Below are 6,025 nucleotides of genomic sequence, written 5' to 3'. Positions count from 1 at the left end.
AATGAACTCATAGAAATGATATTTAGTCTTTAATTATCTCACGGTATGACAATCAAATCAGACCGGTAGTTCATTGGTTCCTTTAAACTTACAACTTACGAAGTACACGTTTTCCTTACCTCCCCCCCCCCCTACTCGTGCAGGAGGTGAACTAAACCAAAAAAAAATGCATTTTTGGGTTATATTAGACGACCTTGAAATTGACCACGAGGCGTCAGGCTGACCAAGATAAATCTTTTCCATTGGTACTCTCCTTCGCTGTCTACACTTTGTGTTCGGGAGTGGTTTATTATGGGTAATTTGACCGGAAATGGACTGCGCTGTCAGCCAGTGTTATTTCTGTACGAGCACCGTCCCCGATGTGAAAGGATTATGTTCTTTTCTTTCCTCTACAATAAAAGATCGAAGAATGCCAGCGTTGGGGAAAGCCCTCGCGTTCGTTTTGTTCGTTTTGTAACAGATTTATGACATAGCGAATTCCACTTAAAAGTAAAAAGACAGGTGTGTAGGAACCTGATGGTGACGCGGGAGTAATGCCGCTCCCAAATGTTTTAATGGGGACGGGCCACTAAAGGTATTTAGAGCCTAATGAAGCAAACATTAACAGTTAACGCAATCATAAATAAGTTCGCGTCTTTAGTTTGAATAAATATAGGATTTCTATCACATTATAGCGAATTATATGATAAAATACGCGAATAAGTAGATTAGTCCATAATTAAAAGGGATAAAATAGCTAAACCCTAAACCAATTTGAAGAAATTAAAAAACTTACAAATAGCTCGTACCAATAGGTGTTTGAGCAAACAAAAAGACGCGAATCTCGGATCAAATAGATCTTCGAGTAAAAGACTAAATAAAATAGCCAGAAATTCCAACGGTAGACCGGTTTCGTTCTATTTGAAACTTATCAGTACCGTGCGGGAAATCTGGCTGGCGACTGTTGTATCGAAAAGAGAAACTAAGCCTAAACATTAAAAATTGGTGGAGAATAGTATATACGAAAAATTAAGTTAGAAGAAACCACCTATGGACTGGTGGTTTCTTCTAACTTAACTTAGCGAATTATATACAAACTAAGCAAATTTTCTAAATATTAAACTTATTATTTACCATGGTGAATATTAGAAGAAATTATGTTTAATTCAGAGAAAACGGCATGGTATTAGAAGAGAAAACTTCTAATACCATGAAGTTTTCTCTGAATTTAACAAATTTTCTAAATTCTAAACTATTTTTGTGTTAATTATTCACATTAAAATCATCTAAAAATGTATAAATTAAAAATTCTTTCAAAGCTCTGAGGGCTCTCAAATGCTTCTCAAAAATAATTTGTTGTGATTTTATACTATAAGGAACGTAAATTAATTCTAATTAATGCTTCGGGTCGTAATTGATAGATATCTGAAAATAATCAGTTAGCCAAATCAATTTTTATATTTCTCACCCATAAATCTGCTCTCAAATTGTATCTGATTCATTATTCCAAGAAGCCGATCTGAACTGAACCGTTGTAATTCTTGGACTAGATTCAGTTATTATACGACTTAGTATATATTTATAAACTTGCAAGAAAAATTAAAATTAAGGGTAATTAAAATTTCGAAATAAATTTAAATAAAATATAAAATCGATAACCTGTGTCATCAGAAATCTGCCCACATTTTATATGTGGGCTTGCAATGAATTCCGAATAGTTTCGGGGTAAACTATCGGGTTTGAACTTTTTCCCGTATCGACTGATCTGATTATATCTGTACGTTAATAGAAATAATCTGATATCCAATTTATCGTAATCGTTTGTTCAAATAATGCTATTGGTGCGTGATAATTCTAATCAAATGAATCAGTTTTTGAAATAAAAATCACGTGAATTGTAGATTTGAAGCTTGTTCAAGGCGGTCTAAGACATATGTTCTGTAAATCAATAACGGAAATAAGTATATATCCGGGTCCTTACGTTGCGGCGTTAATAAATAATTTGACTTTTATATTTATTAAGAGCTCTTAATCACAGCCGGTCCTTTTATAACTGCTTTAGGACAAACATTGCCTTAGACAAAACGAACCCTGTCTGTCCCTAAGGGTTATTCCCGTCGAGCTCTACGACCCGCGGGGAAAGCCTCGATCCCGGGGCTCTTTAAAAAGATATACTACGGAGCGGTACCGTCGATGGGTCGGCGCTGACTGTAAGTTAAGTACTCCGACCGTTCCGAGTGAGTCAGTAGAGTAAAAGTAATGGCGGAGAATGGAGGATTATCGTTAATACCTTTCTCCTCTTCCGATGTCGTTGTCGAGATGACGAATTAAAGATTAACTCTTGGAAGATTTCCGAGCGATCAGAGATCCGTTTTTAAAACGGACGGGCCGCCTCATGTCGCCTCTAAAAGTAGAAATGGGCTCCCGCGTCAAAGCGGCTCTCTCGGGGATCCGCGGAGCTAAAAGCCGGTGACGAACCTGGCGCGGTCCCTGAGGTTTCTTCTTGCGCGACGCGTTGTCCCCCCGCAAACCTACTCTACTACAAAAACGGGACAGATTGAAAAGGGGCTTTATCCGAGGGGTGCTCCCTGCTCCCCCCAAATCATTTTCCCTCTTACTTATAAATGCTTTTGGCGATTTCCCCTGGTGGCTAATTATCGCGGCTATGATCGCCCCATGGTTTGATGAAAAATTATCGCTTTGCGTTTTTCGTTGGTTTTCCAAGTGGTCTTATCTTCCGTTTCAATGATGAAGTTTGCTAAATGTGTTTAGAAAACACGTTTTTTAACAGCTCGTTAACGATGGTCCATCCATGTTAAAAGTTTCATTTGGAAACGAGGTCCATCCATGTTAAAAGTTTCATTTGGATACGAGGTCCATCCCTGTTAAAAGTTTCATTTGGAAACGAGGTCCATCCATGTTAAAAGTTTCATTTGGATACGAGGTCCATCCCTGTTAAAAGTTTCATTTGGAAACGAGGTCCATCCATGTTAAAAGTTTCATTTGGAAACGAGGTCCATCCATGTTAAAAGTTTCATTTGGATACGAGGTCCATCCATGTTAAAAGTTTCATTTGGAAACGAGGTCCATCCATGTTAAAAGTTTCATTTGGAAACGAGGTTCATTCATGTTAAAAGTTTCATTTGGAAACGAGGTTCATCCATGTTAAAAGTTTCATTTGGAAACGAGGTTCATCCATGTTAAAAGTTTCATTTGGAAACGAGGTTCATCCATGTTAAAAGTTTCATTTGGAAACGAGGTTCATCCATGTTAAAAGTTTCATTTGGAAACGAGGTTCATCCATGTTAAAAGTTTCATTTGGAAACGAGGTTCATCCATGTTAAAAGTTTCATTTGGAAACGAGGTTCATCCATGTTAAAAGTTTCATTTGGAAACGAGGTTCATCCATGTTAAAAGTTTCATTTGGAAACGAGGTTCATCCATGTTAAAAGTTTCATTTGGAAACGAGGTTCATCCATGTTAAAAGTTTCATTTGGAAACGAGGTTCATCCATGTTAAAAGTTTCATTTGGAAACGAGGTTCATCCATGTTAAAAGTTTCATTTGGAAACGAGGTTCATCCATGTTAAAAGTTTCATTTGGAAACGAGGTTCATCCATGTTAAAAGTTTCATTTGGAAACGAGGTTCATCCATGTTAAAAGTTTCATTTGGAAACGAGGTCCATCCATGTTAAAAGTTTCATTTGGAAACGAGGTTCATCCATGTTAAAAGTTTCATTTGGAAACGAGGTTCATCCATGTTAAAAGTTTCATTTGGAAACGAGGTTCATCCATGTTAAAAGTTTCATTTGGAAACGAGGTTCATCGATTTCAAATTGCATTAATAAACAGGTTCATCGATGTCTAATTGCATTAATAAACAGGTTCATCGATGTCTAATTGCATTAATAAACAGGTTCATCGATGTCTAATTGCATTAATAAACAGGTTCATCGATGTCTAATTGCATTAATAAACAGGTTCATCGATGTCTAATTGCATTAATAAACAGGTTCATCGATGTCTAATTGCATTAATAAACAGGTTCATCGATGTCTAATTGCATTAATAAACAGGTTCATCGATGTCTAATTGCATTAATAAACAGGTTCATCGATGTCTAATTGCATTCACTAAAACATTTTATTGACCGATTGTATTTAAACTTTGAGCCAACTACTCCTTTTAGAAAGGGTTAGAATATTTGTTTAAGATCTTGTCTTTTCTTACCATCATATAAAATATATTGTAGTTCACGCAACAACCTGACGCTATTCTTGGCATATCGGAGCGGTCGCGTCCTGAGATTTGAAAAAGTTAGTACATTTTTTGATCGAAATGGAGTTGACAAGCGCGCGAATCAGTCGGTGATTTCGGTCGGTAGAAAGGCGTGAAAGTGGCCACGTGCCCGTAAAATAACTTCCTCCGCGTCGGAGACTGATCACAGGCGGTCGCGTTCGCTCTCGCGCGCCAATCCAGAGAGCGTTTACTTTATAATACGGCGCTACATGATGGGGATAGATTGAAGTCGAGGCCGGTGCAAATCCCCCTAAATAGGAGGACGATCGTGGCGCCAGGGGGCGGCAATCCGAATGCGAGCTCTTGTCCCTTTACCATTTGATAGCAACCGCTGGTTTCGGTATCCGACGCGTGTTTACTCTAAACGGCACGCGGGGATCGACGCTATTTTGATATACTGGAGGAAGACGTCGGGGAATTCAAAAGATATCCCCAAGTTGTAAATTCTGATTTTTTGCCCATCACGTCACTTGTATATCCTACTTCGGTGGCCTCACGCGTTCACCGGCGCATTTCCGAAAACATGGAAGTGTCATTTCTATTTGATTCTGTTATTTTGACTCCGCGACGCGTCGAATTCGTACGTAGCCTACAAATGTTGTTATAGATATATATCTTTATTTTTTCACCGGAGTATTTTAAAATTTTGGTTGAATAGACGCTTCGATAAAACACACTCAGCGATTCGCCGCGAAGTATTAATATATAAAGCCTGGACGTGCAAGCTACTCTTTATATGGTCCTTGTAAGGTGATAAAACACACTCGGCGATTCGCCGCGAAGTATTAATATATAAAGCCTGGACGTGCAAGCTACTCTTTATATGGTCCTTGTAAGGGATGGTTTTCAAAGGGGTATAAAGGGTAAGAGTGTCGACGTTAAAAACTTGTGTAAAGCTTGGTTTCCAATATAGCGCGCGTGATAATGTATTTTTCTTACGAGTGTCCAAATTTTTGTACGCCCCAAAGTTGAGTGATGCACCGTTACGCACGCTAGTGAAAAGTAAGGAAGCTTTAGGCTTAACGCAGATTTTTGCGTCGACACGAAAAAACTTGCGTTAGCCTTGGTTTCCACTAGCGGGCGTTACGGAACGTCACTCAACTTTCGGACATAAACATTTTGACGCGCGTAAAGAAAAATTGATTAGGCGTAACGGAGATTTTTGCGTCAACAAAAAAAATAGGGTTAGGCTTAGCTGAGATTTTTGCGTCGACTCGGGAAAATTATTTTAGGAAGAACGTTCTCCATCACATTTTTGCATTTTGAATAATTCACTACCTTAGAGAAGAGTCAAGCATGTCTGAAAACCCCTATTTGAGAAAAACCAGTTTCAAGTTCGAAATCTAGCATAATAACAATGATAATCTAATAATGAAAATTTATAAAAATAGAGTGAAAATATATATTGAAAATTTTGTACCGAGACACCTTAATTTAAAAATACTCAAGGATTCTTATTTTGAATTTCTTTCAATAGTCACGTATCTAGACTTACTTGACTTTTGCTCTGGTAGCGAATTTAAACTAGCCATAAGGAAAAATTGCGTTTACAAAATGAATGACAGACCTAGTTTGGCTTGATTATGGGTTGTAGTTGGATTTTTTGGCTCGCTAACCGACCAACCGGAAATATTTCATTCGGCGATCCCATTTTCGCGACTTAGTTATTTTATTGAAACACGAATTTGAGGCGGAAATATCCGCCGATTGTGATAGGAAATTAATTTGGATTTAGTTGAATCCGCGTT

The sequence above is a fragment of the Leiobunum rupestre genome, chromosome 4 (genome assembly GCF_980474605.1).
Source record: "Leiobunum rupestre chromosome 4, qqLeiRupe1.1.hap1, whole genome shotgun sequence".
Taxonomy (NCBI): Eukaryota; Metazoa; Arthropoda; class Arachnida; order Opiliones; family Sclerosomatidae; genus Leiobunum; species Leiobunum rupestre.
Note: the sequence above shows the minus strand (reverse complement) of the source record.